Source organism: Lutra lutra, chromosome 2 (genome assembly GCF_902655055.1).
Source record: "Lutra lutra chromosome 2, mLutLut1.2, whole genome shotgun sequence".
Taxonomy (NCBI): domain Eukaryota; kingdom Metazoa; phylum Chordata; class Mammalia; order Carnivora; family Mustelidae; genus Lutra; species Lutra lutra.
The window spans coordinates 78917983-78935269 of NC_062279.1; the positions used below are offsets into that span (position 1 = coordinate 78917983).

Here is a 17287-nt window from a genome sequence, read left to right on the forward strand (position 1 = left end):
CCTACAAAAGCCTCTATTGTCATCTTACTTCTATGGTATACTTAGTATATTTGACACCTGAACTGGATTATTTTTTAACACCCAGCATTTTTAGGCAGGAAAGTTATTATTCTAAAATAAAACATAATAATGATGACCAGAAAAAAAGTGAACATTTTGTTTTATTGATCTAATATGTCTAACCATGTTATGTGAAAATATGCAAATTAATAAATATCACAGAAATAAAATAACTCAAATTCTGTATCTTCATTTTAAAAATCACTGTATCTCCTCTGCTTATTTCCAACTTGTTGCTTATCATTAAAGACGTATCTAATACCATATGTCTTGAAACACAAACTCTATCTGCAATGAGTTCAAAGAGTCTAAATTCTCTTGAACTGAGTCTTGAAATGGACTGATGTAGCTGAGGCACATGTAATGGGAGCTGATTTCATAACTTGGAGCTCTTTTTATTAATATCTCTGCAGGCACAATGTTCATTAAAGGAAATGTAATTAAAATGTGCTAAGTTAAAACTTGCATATATATGATTGAAACTCTTTAGTAACAATGGCAATTGTTAAGCATATAGATGAAAAATATTTTTTTCAGGAATAAATATCTTATCACTGACATTCAAAGCAGAAAAATGTTATTCAGTTTTACTTTTTGTTTTCAAGTCCTCTACAAACAATACACCTCCCCATAGCCTCTGACCAGGCCTGAACATGGTTCGGCCTTTGGTTTGCCACCCGCTTATCAGCATTTTATCTGTACAGAAACCAGGTGCTCTTGTTCTTACTTTAGAATTATTAAAATGGATTTTCCCCAGTATTTTCTGGTGATTGTTTTTCCTTTCTCAGCATCAGCCTGAATATTGTTCTAAGATTAATCTTCCTAAAATAGCATCAACATCATGTCCTTATCCAGTATTAAAAAGTAATGATCAGACATATTGACTATTTTCTTCTACATAAAGCCTAAACAAGTTTATCTTTCCACTAAAAACTAATAGCATCTGTTCACCTTCTACCTCTGTTCTTTTCTATATAAATCCTTGTTTTATCTGCTCTTATTCTTCATTGTTCCTACCTACGTATGCCGTACTAATTTCCATATCCTACTTCTCCTTTCCAGGACAAAATTCTCAGACCTGATAAATCCCTTGCTTTAAGGTAAGCTTAACTATTTTCTGCACTAAATTTTCTCTGACTATACCAATCCAAAATAATGTAACTTTACCTTGCACCACTATAATCAACTTATATTTTATTTCTATTCTTAATTATATCTACTGGAAAAGTACGTATATCATAAGTGAAAAAGGAGAGATGAGACTTACCAAAAATAATTCTTAGAAATCTAATTACTTCTGAGTAAAGTTTAAAGATTTTTATGAAGGAATGAAATATCAGATTTGCATCTAAAAATATAAGATTTACTACACATCAAGAAAATAATTTTTATAGTTTCAAATTTATTTATTTGAAGCATAAAATGTTAAATTATTTAATTTTTTAAATTTAATTATTTGAAGCATAACTTAAACATGTGATTTCATTCTTCACAAATTTATCACAGTATATTAATTAAACAGAAGGGAAATATACTATATGCTAAATATACTATATGTAATCAATATAAATGTAGTCTTTGTTTCTCAAAAAATCAGTGATAATTTACTGTAAATTCAATTTTTTGTAAGGTTACTTTTCTACTACATTAATATCCCTCTAACATAATGAAATTAGTAGTTAAGTTTTCAAATCATTCTATTTCAGATAGATTTCCAAGGTAGATTACAATTTCATGGATTTAAAAGTGTGTTAGAGTTGAAATACATACTTTTCATTAAAGAAAAAAAATTTTTTTCTAAATAGGTGATAATACTACAAGTTCCATTTTACATCATACCTTCACATTTGTATAAAATGTATTACTGAATTCTCTATGGAATTTTAAAGCCATTATTTACATGCTTTTTGGGTGATAGTAACATAGTCATAGCTTCTTGCTGTGTTTCTGTGGATTAGATGTTTCCTCTATGGCAATTTCATGATGTCTTCAGTCTATGTTCCAAATCTCACCACTTCATTTACACATGAAATTTAAAGATACCAGATTATAAATTATGCTATCTACTACTAGCTATCCAAGAATGATTTCTCCACTAATTTCTGGATCTAGGCCAAACTTTCCTTTTATACAAGTTTTTTGTTTTGTTTTGTTTTTTATCATTAAAAAAAAGCACAAAAAAACTGTATTTAGATTTAGCCAGCTGGACTCAGTTTAGATGATCCCAATTTTGTTGGCAACATCCAAATCATCATAGTCAGGGGCCAGTTGAATATATGCCTTCTTCTCTCCATTAGGCCTAATCAAGGTGTTGACCTTGGCCACATCAATGTCATAGAGCTTCTTCACAGCCTGTTTGATCTGGTGCTTGTTGGCCTTGACATCCACAATGAACACAAGCTTGTTGTTGTCTTCTCTTTTCTTCATGGCTGACTCAGTAGTCAGGGGGACCTTGATGATGGCGTAGTGATCCAGCTTGTTTCTCCTGGGGGTGCTCTTTCGAGGGTATTTGGGCTGCCTTCGGAGACGCAGAGTCTTGGGTCCTCAGAACTTAGGTGATGTGCAGATCTTCTCTCTCTTTTTTTTTTTTTTTTTTTTAACTGTGGATGCCTTTCAGCACTGCTTTCTTGGACTTCAAAGCCTTTGCTTTGGCTTCGGCTTTGGGGGGGGCAGGGTCTTCCTTCTTAGCTTTTGGCACCATCTTTGTTAAAGGGATTTTCCCCCTTTTATACAAGTTTTAAAAGCAGGGAAAAGAAGGAATATTTTAAGGAAACAAAAAAAAAAGGAATCTCTTACAGTTAGGTTCTTATGGCTGGGATTTCTGCTAAAACACTGATAATGAACATATAGCTCTTTGACTGAAAAAAATCTTCCTTGCAAGCATGAAAATCTTCTTTAGTATTAAGTAAAATTATGTCTATTCTCTTTATTCAAAATCACTTTTGAAATTATGTTATACTCTTTCAAGGCAAGTAATATCTCCCAACCAATGGTACCAGTTAGTGTAACACATGTTCTTTCCTTCTTTCTTTTTTAAGATTTTATTTATTTATTTATTTATTTATTTATTTGAAAGTGAGAGAGAGTGAGAGAGAATGAGCAGGGGAAGGAGCAGAGGGAGAGGGAGAAGAAGACTCCCAGCGGAGCATAGTGCCTGATGCAGGGCTGGATCCCAGGGTCCTGGGATCATGACCTGAACTGAAGGCAGAGGCTTAACTGATTGAACCACCCAGGCACCAGTTTCTAATAAATTTCATTATTCAGAAGGTAGTCTTAAACCAGGTAGTGAGATAGACCTCTAAGCCATCAAAAAGGATATCATAAGCTCATACTTTAGAGCTTGTGCCCTGAGAACTGTTTTCACCTACGCAGATTAATTCTCAACTATGCCATTTAAATGATGAGTTACTCTACCTCTGACGTAGTATGATGGAACACAAAATGTGAAAAAGCTAGTATTTTTGTTTTGTTTTTATTTTGTTTGTTTGTTTTATTTTGTTTTCCAAAATGCTTATAGTATTACCTGGAAAGTACAGACTCGGGGGGGGGGGGGAATGACCTGCTAAAGAATAATTTACGGGAAGTCATGCCAAATGTTTACTCCACAAGGTTAGCTATTAATCCTTTTTTCTTTCCATTTAGAAATCAGTGAAGCTACCAAGAAGTATAAGCTGCTGATTAGAACAAGGATTTTGCCATTTTCTTGTTCTTAGTGAAGTTATTGCAAAAATAATGCACTGTCCTTAAAAACAAAAAGAAAATCAAAGACTGACCCAGGTGGAAACTTCCATAGTAAGAAATTAGTTCAACTTCCGTATTCTTATAAGGGCCAATAGGTTAACTGATTTGCTCAAACTAGAATTTTTGTTTCCCAAATCTTAGTTCAGGACTATTTTATCTTCACAAAAGATTTTTAGCTTTTTGGTGGCTGGGGATCAATGGAAGAACACCTGTTCATGAAAACTAAGGACCTTTTCACTGAGATATATACATGTGCCCAATGCTTTCTATAATTTCAGAATCTGAATTTCCTTTCTCTACAAGATTAGAATATTTTTTAAATTTCCATGCCTGTTTATTTTTAAGTTATATGGTAAGAAATCAAACCAGACCATTTTTTTGTTTTGTTTTAATCTTATAAATTTTTCTTGTAATGATAGATGTCTTTTAGTGGTTTTAGTAACAACCACATGTTAGCTTATCTAAGATTTGTGGAGATTTATGTGAAAGCAATAGCAATAGGCATTTGCCTGCATTTGTATTACTCTTTACTTACTGACTTCTGAAGAGGTCTGAAGTAATCCATGTTTGCAGTCTAGACAGAATGTCCATGTGTGACCAGGATTTAAATCACATCTTTAATCATAACCACAGTAGGATAGATTCCAGTCTTGGTGTTTGTATACATGCACACATAAGCACACATCACACCAAGCAGACTTTCTCAAAAAATTCCCCAGTTATTACTTGGAAACTGCTAGAGAGTACATGCATATATTCAGAGATCCATCAGCATATGATTTGTATATTATCCTTCATCCCTTACTCAGGTTCCATGTTGCAATGGTTCCTCCCATTGAAGCTGCTTAAAGAAACTGTACCTCTGCCATGAAGAAGGTTTATATTTTTGGAAGTCCAATATTCATGGCAAAAATGCTTAATACTTGAGATGCCAGAATCGTGTTGGCTATATACAGATGTAAGCATGATCTTTCCCTAAATATGCCACGTACTGTTTCCCAACATAGATCTAGATGCATTAAGCAGCTCATAGACTTATCTTGTCATTGTCCATGTTAGGTGCTAGCCCTCTTCATTCACCAGAATTTCAAAATCACTCTCAAGGAAACAAGACCCTTCAGTTAACAATTCTTAGCTCCCTTGCATAGCTTCAGGGTAGTACACTGACTCAAGTCCATGGAATTTCTCCATCTCTGGGATTTTACCCAAGCTTCAGCCACTTTGTCAGCTCTAAACATCGACTCCTATATTTTTATCCTCTTTATTCATTTTTAAATCTTAGCATTCTATGCCCTCTATGAATTGGCAATTGTCCTCAAGGAAACCAAAACAGAGTAAATGTATAGCTCTCCTCTAAGTGTCTGTCTACTCACAGGAATTTTATCCTTGCCAATCCTGGTTTACACTGGCCACTCTCCAGTGTCTTTAAAAGGGGGTTTTATATAGTTAGTCCAGTCTAACAGTGCTTTTCAGTAAGCATTTGAGTCTGTTACAGGCTGTTCTGTCATAGTCAGAATGGGTAGGCTCTCCACTCTGTCCTCCACAACAAATGTCCTTACCTGTCTATTTATTTATTTATTTATTTGTCAGAGAGAGAGACAGCACAAGCAAGCACAGGCAGACAGAGCGGCAGGCAGAAGCAGAGGGAGAAGCAGGCTTCCTGCCAAGCTAGGAGTCGATGTGGGACTCAGTCCCAGGACACTGGGATCACGACCTGAGCCGAAGGCAGCTGCTTAACCAACTGAGCCACCCAGGCATCCCTACCTGCCTGACTTTTAACAACTGGTCATTTTGTCACACTGCTGAAAGTTTTCCAGGTCAATCCTCCTTGGCAAAAACATTATCTACGCTGGTTCTTCAGTGCCATTTTTTTTTAACTAAATTACATTTAATAAATAATGGAATATGAGTACCGATTTTTGTCTAATTTCTTAGTTAGCCTTTGTTCTTGAGTGATGTACTTGGATAAGCATACTATAATCACACAACCAAAGAAAAAAATACATTTTCTGTGCTAAAGTTTAAGTTGGACTAGTAAAACCTGTCAGACTCTAAGAGGTTGATACTCAGTTACTATAGTGTAATAAACTTACTAAACCTCCAAGCAAAAGGTGGTACATTTCTGATCATAAAGATATTTTTTTTAAGATTTTATTTATTTATTTGACAGAGAGAGATCACAAGTAGGTAGATAGGCAGGCAGAGAGAGAGAGAGGAGAAAGCAGGCTCCCTGCCAAGCAGAGAGCCCGACGTGGGACTCGATCCCAGAACCCTGAGATCATGACCCGAGCAGAAGTCAGAGGCTCAACCCACTTAGCCATCCAGGTGCCCCTGATCATAAAGATATTTTAAGACACTACTTCAAGTATCTTGATATGGTAATGTGAGTGAAAAAAAAATAAAGTGACATCGATCACTTGACAGTTTTTAGTTTTCAACTTCACTTTCAAATGGCTACTTGGTTATTTTTAAATGAATCCTCTTTTGTTTAATGTTTTATACCATTCTTTTTTTTATGCCATTCTTTCTTTTAAAGATTTTTATTTATTTATTTATTTATTTGAAAGAGAGAGAATGAGAGAGAGAGAGCAGGAGAAGGGGAGTGTCAGAGGGAGAAGCAGACTCCCCACCAAGCAGGGAGCCTGATGTGGGACTGGATCCGGGGACTCCAGGACAATGACCTGAGCCAAAGGCAGTCACTCAACCAACTGCTCTACCCAGGTGTCCCTTATGCCATTCTCTATTCAGATTTCAACTAATGTAAAATTGGTCCATCAAGTTACACAATTCCTTTTTACTTTTTACATGTTAAACTCTTATCTATTTAAGATAATTTATTATCTACTATAATTTTAGGATGATCTTGATATGCCTTGGAATATGGCATTTTTACTGATGCACTTAATAATCCTTCAGATATGTCTAGAACCATTATTTACCATTTCCTAAACATTTATCACCTGAATTTTAAAATTTGAGGGGGCTAGAATACATTCAATTCTATTGGTTTGCCAAAATATTATTCATAGGAAATATGGATTTCCCAGTACATCTTTATTTCAATATGAGAATATATTTGTTAATTTATCATCTCAGATAGGTATCATTTAGTAGAAAGTACATGACAATTTCTGAGTTATTAATTCTACATTTCTCATCAAGGGTTTTGTATTTCTTCTTTGCTTAACTTTGCTTCAGTAGGGGATATTTTAGAAAAAGTTGAGAATGAAAACTTTTCTTGCTTTTAGTATTGCTCTTCCCCCAGGGAATGATACTCAGCAAAACACGGAAACTGGAAAAGTGAGAGGAGAAAGAATAAATTGTTTTTCCATTTAGTAATAACTTCCTGTGATTTAAGATACTGCAATAATTTATTCATCATTTTTTAAAAGATAACTCACTTCTCTCAAGCAGTAGGACATCAATAGGTTGACATAAATTATTACAATTACTTATAGGTCTGTCAATGCTATTTAACATTTATTGCATAATCAGAGAGGACATGTCCTACCCTGAGTCATATACCTGGAACAATAAAATAGCATAAAAATCAAGAATGTCTCCTGTGTGGGAGGACAGTCACTAAGGAGAGATGTGAAGGACTGAATATGCAATACCCTTTATGCCACTGAAAGGAGTTTGCTTTTTAGTTCAGGTTTCAAGGAGAACCATGACAGGGCTTTAAGCAAGTGAAGAACACGATCTGATTTCATGTTTTTAAATATTAGTATGGTAACTATGTGGAGATTAGATAGATAGCAATGAAACAGGGATGCAAACGATGCAGCCAGCTAGAAGGGTACTGTAGTCAAGCAGGTGGAAATGATGCTTGCACAGAACATAATGGTAGTTATGGAAATGGAGACAAGTGTATAAGGGTGACATAGGTTTTGCAGTTAGAAACAATAAAGATGTCTGATAAACCAGGTGTTAGGGGGATGTGAGGAAAAATGATCGATCAAAGCTGATATTTTGGTTTATGGCCTGAGCAATTGATGACGAGACTAGCTTGCATTGTAGGTATTTGAGCTCCTTATTCTTTTTAGCAGCTGGAAGACATCTGGGGACTTCCCAGTCACTCTCTCTAGACCCAAATACATTCAAAGAGAACCACCATTACAGATTTTACACCTCATGAGAATAGTTATGGGCTTCTAAGTTATTAAAACAATCTTGTCTTCAGGGAGGGAATATAAATTACAGTCAGCTTCTCTCAGAGAGGTGCTGGTGCCTCCCAGCATACTTCACTCACTAAATTCTTTTCTGAATCACAACTTCCCTTGCTCCCAAAGTCTGAGATATCACTGCCCTTCCTGCCCCTTTCCAGGATTTTTTGGGGAAAAATTGCTCTTCATTTTCACTCAGTAGGATTGCAAACTTTTTATTTAAAGACTTTTCTGTAATTATATCTTCTATTTTGTTTTTTGCTATTTCAAATAGATTTGCACATGGTTGAAAGAAAAATGTGCATTCTCACACACAGATCTGGAATTCAAAGTCTATAAATACAGTTACCATCCAGCATTCTTATCAGCTCCCTTCTAGAACACTTAGTTCGGGTAGCATGCCAGGATCATATTTGGACTCTTGTTGTTATTGTTATTTATTTGTTTAATTAAACAACTTCTATTTTGTATGCAAAAGATTGTAAATCCTCCTTGAATAATAGTTTTCAAGACCATTTATGCTTTGAAAGAGAGAATTCTATAAACATATCATATGCCCAGTCCCTTCCCAGCTACACTGAATTAGAACTGTAAGGAATGTAAATCTCACTTTATTTTTATTCATTCCACAAGTGACTATGATGAACGGCCTGATCTGAGAAGCATCACCTTAGGGTGATATACCCTCCTATTTCCTCACCATTTTTGAATCAGTCTATGCAATGAGTGATGTCATCCATGAGATTATGTAGTAAAAATGATCAGTGTGAGGCAGAAAATAAGTTGGATAACTTATCTACTGATTAGATCATTTGGATGCAGCCCTTTCGAACACCATAAATTAGAAGATAATCATCCCTCTCTGACATGGTTTCATTATGAAGAAGCCGTAAGCAATTGAACCTTTGACTAATTATTGTCAGAATAATAGCTTAGCAGCAGCCAAGCTAAAACAGAGCCTTGATGTTTAACAAATATTTTCTAAAATTTCACTGGTTAATAAATTCACCGGTTAATCACCTTACCCAGAGGCCAGATTATTTGACAAAATCATCAGTCATTCTACAGAAACCAAAATAAGTTTCCACTATGCTCAAATTTTCCAATTGGTAACTTTTGACCTTGCATAGTTTATTACCTGATAATAATCTCATATCACACTCATGTTTTTACAATTATAATATGGACTTATCTGCTAAGTATTTAATATGGCTGTATACTTTCTTTATTAATAATCACTAATTCTTCATTTCACATTTTGTGATAACATCGGTCATATTTTTAAAAAATTTTTAGCAGAATATCACAGCTTCATTACCTAAACAAATTAGATGAGCAGAAAAATTACAATACAAGAAAATGATTGGATACATTACATTTCAAAATAATGTATGTTGGCTGGAATCATACTCCAGGTACTTAGTCACTATGTGATGCTAGTTAATTAATAATGTGCTTTTTGATCTAGTCTTCTTATCTCTAAAATAGAAAAGTAATACATTTCTAAAATTTTTGTGAGGATAAAATGGTATAATCTTACAAGTGGCTAGCAGAGTTGTTGCCATATTATCAGGCTCCATTTATGGTACCTATTATTCACAGTTGTTCATGCTTGAAACAAAATTACAATATCTACAGATCAATGCTTCTTTCCTCTCTTCTATATACTCACTTTCCTAATATTTATTTCTTCTTCCTTATGGTATTCCTCACTACCACCACCACCTTCCTTATTTTTTTTTTAATGTTCTGTTACTCACCATACAGTACATCATTAGTTTTTGATGTAGTGTTCAATGATTCATTGTTTACATATAACACCCAGTGTTCCATGCAATCTGTGCCCTCCTTAATACCCATCACTGGGCTCACCCATCCCCCACACCCCTCTCTTCTAAAACCCTCAGTTTGTTTTCCTGGAGTCCATAATCCATCATGATTCATCTCTCCCTCTATTTCCCCCCTACCACCACCTTCTAGAACCCACAATAACATATTGCTGCAAAAGCTAACAATTGGAGATAAGAGTTCCTTTTTTTCATTACTACTTTAATGTGGTAGTTCTATTTGACTTTGTTTATTAATATTGACATTCCAGCCTATAGAGGTGTCCCTTTTTCATGAATTTGACTTATAGAGTTCCAGTAGTTTTGTGCAGCAGTTTTTATCTCTAGGAAAACATTCTGCTTTATTTTGTAGGAGTTCTAGTTCTGACATTTGGTGACATTTTCCCTTACTGTTGACAGTTTTGTTTTTTTTTTCCCCATTTAGATAGTGAACCACACTGGTGAGGTGTTTCATTTGTTTTATCCAGTCAGTTTTCTATCTCATAAAACCCTACAAAGTTCTCATCTCACAGCACATTCTTGTTTGGTTTTCATTGGCACTACTTTTTGCTTTACTTTGAATTATTTTGTTATTACTAGGATATGGGAGGTTGACTTTTTTCCCTAGGCATCAGGCAAACACATTTTTTCATTTCTTTTTTTATAAGAAATTGTTCTCCTTCCATAATCATTATGTTGTCTAAAGTTATTTATTTTTTGAAACATTATAAAATAAAATTTCTTAACCAACTAAAATTTGATTTTGTCATTATTTTGCAATCTGTTCTATGTTTACTTATGTTGAGTGGTAGGCAGTCAAAAAAAATTTTTTAATAGAGTCCTCTTATCTCTCAGCAAATTTTTTATCTTCATAATTTGCAATAGACATTACCATCCAAAATTAGTGATAGAAAAATAGGCATTTTTATAGTAAAAAATGTATTTTTATCACTGTTAAAATGAACATGATTAAGGCAACACTTTCTGGCTAGTGATAGGAATTATTCACAGTAATTAGATAGCACTTAACCAGGATTGATGCTCTGCTTCACAACTATTTCCACTACACCTGACAAAGAAAGAGTAACAAAAAAATCACAGTGTGTAGCATTCTTGCAAAGCTTGGATTTTCCAAGTACTTGGTTAATTCTTTATTCACATATCAGTCATGCTGTATTGCTGTTTTAAGCTTTAAATTTTTGGTGACTTTAGCTACGAACCCACAACCCTCATACTTACTTTACTATTGAACTTTACACTGCTAGGCTAGAATGTGTGAATTTACATAAATGATCACATCCCTATATCCATGTGGCCCCACCCCCCAACTTCATTTACACATCCTCCCCCTTCCCACCCCCACACACATACACATCACCATATTAAATTATTTTCTGGTACTTTTCAACTTTTTTTTTAAGATGTTTGATAAACAAATTTGATAAATGTTAGAGGGAGAATTTTCTACTGTAGCATGGAGATAATATTCCTTCATATAACATATATATTTAAAAGATGCAAAATAAGGAAAGATTCTAAACCTTTTTACAGTGTAGCTGATTCTCCACAGAAAAATTCAAACATAAGATCAGAACTATAAAGAAAAGATGGCTTAATTAAAGCACTATATTCACAGCTCCCTATTTAAAGAATACCTCAAAGGAAAGGTTAGAGCATATTATAAAGGATGAGCAGTCATCACACCAATATTAACTAGCCATAGACCTTCTTAAAGATCAGGGAAACACTCCCAATTTCTCCCAAGGAGGTTTCTGGACATTTTTGGTTAAATTTGTTCACGAGCAGATAACCTTAATATGATTATCTTTGCCCTTCTTCTCTGGTTTTTAATTATTTTAATTTGCCAAGTCCTTTTTTTCATAAGTCAATTCTGTCATAAATTGTAATTTGTGTATCTAAGGAAATGAATGTTAAATGCTATTTGGAGGACCAAGCTAAACTCTCCTATGTACTGCTCATACCCCTTAACATCATTATTAATACTCTCTTGATAAAGTCCTAAACTCACTAATCATTTCTTCTCACTTACCCTGTAGAACAACCACCTTGGTTGAAACCAAGTGTCTTTCTTGTGCCTATCCAAAATAGCTGAGTCATGTTGGTCATGTCCATCATATTGCCTAGAACAATGACACCACTATAAGCTCCTGGTCACCACTAGCTTTTTAGTTGTAATCAGCAACACTACTATTTCCTTTTGCAACTTACTCTCTAATTCTCCTCCATCACTATTTTAAAGCTTCTTGGTTTTTTTTCAAGCTACTTATCAGATGACCTCAGATCTACTCTAAAGAGAAGAGAGAAGTCATCTGGCCAAAAGTCCCTCAACTTGCCACCAACAAATTAATAAGTGTGCATTTACCTGGACCTCTTTCTCTACGATTCTAATGTATGAATTGTTCTGGTTTTATATGCAGCCAATTACTTTGACCCTAGTTTTATCACATCCCCTTTATCCTCTCAAACATTTGTTTACATACTTTCTGTCACAGCCTCTGGATGCACCATTTACCTTGTTATCCTGGACTCTTCCTTTCAGTGTGGTCCCATATCTTACATGTTAGTTCTTTTCAATATAAATGCAGACACTCTATGAATCTGTTCTCCAGTTCACCCTCTACCTCTCATTTATTTTATGTTTTATTCATTATGAACTTTTGTATATGCTTTCTGTTTCTATTTCTTATTTCAGACACACTCCTCCATCCAATTTAATTTGCCTTCTGACTCCACTACTTCAGTGAGACTGTTCCTGCTAAGGTCTCCAAGACACTTCCCTGGGACATCTCTTCCTAGAAATCTCACAAGCATATCAAACAATCTGTCCAAAATTGCTATTATATATATATATTTTTAAAGATTTTATTTATTTGACAGAGAGAGATCACAAGTAGACAAAGAGGCAGGCAGAGAGAGAGAGAGAGGGAAGCAGGCTTCCTGCTGAGCAGAGAGCCGATGTGGGACTCGATCCCAGGACCCTGAGATCATGACCTGAGCCGAAGGCAGCGGCTTAACCCACTGAGCCACCCAGGCGCCCCAAAATTGCTATTATAAATGCTTTCCCTAAACCAATCCATCTGTGAGTTCCTGAATTGTGTCATCATAGTCCCAGTTTCTCAAGCCCCAAAACTAGCTGTTTTGCTTTGTTTTCTAGCCCTTACATCCAGTTATTAAAAGTTATGATGAGCCTTCTTAGTGTGTGGCTTACAGGAAGCCCTTCAGTAAATGCTAAGTATTAAAAATAGTAACAGCAGAAATTTTCACAATCAGCACCCTTAACTATTTATGTGAACTTCTGTTTTGCACATCTATTCTCCAGAAGATTTTAAGTTCATTGGAGAAGATTTTTTATACCACTTCTGAGTCCCCAGTTCTTAGCACTATAACATCTCCAACTTAATTTTAGTATTTTTATGTATTTTAAAATTTTAACATTGTTATGTATTATGTTAATATTAAGTTTTATGTTCACTTTAACAGGTATGAAACAAATGGCATATGAATAAAAGAAATAAATATAAAATATAAAATTATTTTAAAAATTAATATGTAATAAAAACCAAGATAGGAGTCCATTGTCTTAATATAAAATAAAATAGAGAATTTACAAATACACATAACAGTAGATTTTATTATTTATAATGTTCAATTAACTATGAGGTAAAAATCATAACTAAGGCAAATTAAAGAGCAAATCACAAATTATTACTATATTATAAAATAAATTCTTCCAAAAGAGCTTTGAGAGAAGAGTCTGGCTTTTGCCAGGACTATATATACTTATGTGTTATAATCTGGTGTACAACCCAGATAGCCCAAACCCCACTGGGATTTCGACCTTTCTTCAAATAACTGGCAGATATGTGGACTCTCCACACCTATTTTAATGGTGGAAATACATGTGGAGGGGTGGTGAAAACAGAGGAGAGTGCGTCCTCATACACAGGAATAGGCTGTATGCATTTGGCAGTGTTATCTCACTTTCCATTCAATCTTTTATGGGTATAATAAGTACTAGTAAAAGCTCTAGCAGTAAATAATATAAAGTTGAAAAGGAGAGGAACACATAGTATATAGATACACTTTGCAGTGTATAAAAAGAAAATTCCTCTAAATGTATTGCTGAGCACATGGGAGATACTCCTGAAAATGTCTTTTTTATTTATTTATTTATTTATTTATTTTTGAAAATATCTTAAGACAACTGGAAAAAGAAATAACCAAGAAGACTTGGAATTACCATGACAGCAGGTGAGAAAAATTAATAAAATTATGGTTATTGGATGAAGGTAGTAAAAAATACACACTTTCAGTTTAAGACAACTGCATACTAGGGATGTTCTATACAATGTGATGACTATAGTTAACACAGCTGAATATATATTTGAAAGTTGTTAAGAGAGTAAATCCTAAAAGGATTAACATCATCTTAATCCTGTGATCCTTAACAAAAAAAATATCTTTTTCTTTTTTTTGTATATATGTGTGATGATGGATGTTAACTAAACTTATTGTGATAATTATTTCATAAGATACTTTAGTCGAGTCATTATGGTATACACCTTAAACTTATACCGTGCACTAAGCAATTGATAATTTCATAATGTTTTAAAAGTGCTGCCTATTAAAAAGTAATATATATTCTGGCATGAAAAAAGAGATTAAAATTAATTTTAATGGCATATCTGTTATTACTGCTTTAATAAGGTACCTATAAAACAGTGTAATATGAATGATGTGGACTTTAACTACTCACAGGAATATAAACCTCATATCACTTGGATGATCCTTTAAATTAAACGAGTACAACTTAAAAGTTTGTCTGTGTTTAATAATATACAGAAAGTTCTCAACCAAATTTTAAAGTTCAGAGCCTCCAGTTTGTTTCTAATAGAATGTTCTCTGATTCATTCTGTGTAGAGAATGAGAAATATACCTTTCATTGTCTACCACAAGATTTGTGCGCCATATCCCCTCAGAGCTAGAGATATTTCCTAAAGTAACTTCTTAAAAGATGCTATTTAATAGCATGAATCATACAAAATTAGAAATTGGAAAATGCTGTGTATTAAATAAAAATACTGAATGCCACTGGTGTTTCTGATAATTTCTTTATTCTTTTTTTCTTACTAATTTTTTATATACAGAAAAAGAACATGAAAGAGAGCTGCATAAAAATTAGCTGCATTTTGTTAAAGTGATTGTCAACTTGAAAATGGATTTCATTTTCAAGATCATCATCCCTGATTTTGTTTTTGGAAGATGTTTCTTAATGGAGCTTTATGGTGACCATTTTGTGCTGATTAAATACTATAATCCTCTTATTTGTGCAGATTTGTGCAGGTCCCTTGTGCTCCTCACTTTTATTTAAACAACGGGTCTAATGAAGCTCATGCAGTGTTTCTGGGTAATTATTACTTACAGTCTGAAGTGAATTTCAGTTCCAATCCATTTACATTTATGTGCTGAAACTAAATGATTAATGTGAATTTTTACACATTTTTAGATTTAATTTTTCAGAATAATGAAACTACAAATTTCCAGTTCTTGGAATCTTCTTATTCTTATTTAATTCAGTATGTAATTGAGAACAGGCTTTTAATATAGACGGGAGGACTTTCCAAATTTGAATTGATTAGCTGATAAGCCACACTAATATATTTAGGGCAAGAGATTTGACTGGTGTTTAAAACATAAAACAAAATTCAAAACATAATATTTGAAAATTTATAACATTAATTTATTTCCCCAAAATCTTCTTATAACATTTTACCCTTTCAGCGTGCTTATATATCTATTTCATTCTATGCAATATTTCTTAGAAAAATAGATTTATTCAGTACCTGTCAGTTATCTTACAAATGTGACTAAAAATTCTCCACTTTTCTTCACTCAGTCTGGCATAGAGAAATGCATTTTTTTTTTAATCATAATCAGAATACCCACACTGAACTAAATATTTTCCACAAAATGGAGATAACCATAGATCTATCCCAACCCTTACTGAGCTTCTAATTCTTATCCAACTTATAAAACACTTTCAATTAAATTATCAAATGACCATTTGTTTTATTTTTCACATACTAAGTATTAATAATACTTAATGTATCAATAATAATACAATACAATAATGCAATAATACAATAATAATACAGCATTATACTGACAATAGGCAGCAATTAAGCATACCAAATAGTTTTTTTAAGAAATACTTTAAACCTTATTTTTTTAAGTTTTTAAAAAATTATTTATTTATTTGAGAGAGAGTGAGAGAGGGAGCACATGAGCAGGGAGGAGGGGTAGAGGCAGAGGGAGAACCAGACTCCCTGCTGAACAAGGAACCGATGTGGGACTCCATCCCAGGACCTTGGGATCATGACCTGAGCTGAAGGCAGACCTGTAACCAACTGAGCCACCCAGATGCCCCAAAAATAGACTTTGATCTTTAAAACAGTTTTAAATTCACAGCAAAATTGACATTCAAGTACAAAGAGATCCATATATCCTTAACTGCAACAAATGCATAACTTCATCCATTATCAATATCTCCCACCAGACTGACATATTTACTACAATTGATGGACCTCTGTTAATTCAACATTATCACCCAAAATCCATAGTTTACATTAGAGCATACTCTTGGTGCTATACATTCCACAGGTTTGGACAAATGCATAATGTATATGTGCCCAAGACCATAATAGTATATATCTTACTATACACAGTTCTACTGTCCTAAACATCCTGTGTTCTATTCATCCCTCCCTTCCCCAACCTCTGGTAACCATTGATCTTTTTACTATTTCCAGAGATTTGCTTTTTTTTTTTATTTTTTAGATTTTATTTCTAAAAATAAATTTATTTTTTATTTTGACAGACAGAGAGATCACAAGTAGGTAGAAAGGCAGGTAGAGAGAGAGGAGGAAGTAGCCTCCCTGTCGAGCAGAGAGCCCGATGCGGGGCTCAATCTCGGGACCCCGAGATCATGACCGGAGCCGAAGGCAGAGGCTCAACCCACTGAGCCAGCCAGGTGCCCCGCCAGAGATTTGCTTTTTTTAGAATGACATATAGTTGAAATCATACAGTATATAGCCTATTCAGATTGGTTTCTCTCACTTAGAAACTGGCATTTAAGTTTCTTTCATATTTTTCTGTTGCTTGGTAGTTCTTTTTTTTTTTTCATATTGAATAATATTTCATTGTCTGGAAGAACCATAGTTTATTTATCCATTCACCTACTGAAGGACATCTTGGTTGCTTCCCAGTTTTGGCAATTATTAACAAAGCGCTATAAACCACAGTGAGCATATTTTGTAGGTACATAAGTTTTCAGGTACATTGGGTAAATACTGAGGAATGTGAAGGCTAGAGTATGTTTACTTTTTTTTTATGTTCAATTAGCCAATATATAGTACATGATTAGTTTTTGATGTAGTGTTCAATGACTCATTAGTTATGTATAACACTCAGTGC

The 17287-nt window shown here is 34.0% G+C and overlaps 1 pseudogene; it reads right to left on the reverse strand.

Annotated features, from left to right (window-relative positions):
- Positions 1–2255: 2255 nt before the first annotated feature.
- On the reverse strand, positions 2256–4366 carry LOC125094088 (60S ribosomal protein L23a-like; annotated as a pseudogene).
- Positions 4367–17287: the final 12921 nt, after the last annotated feature.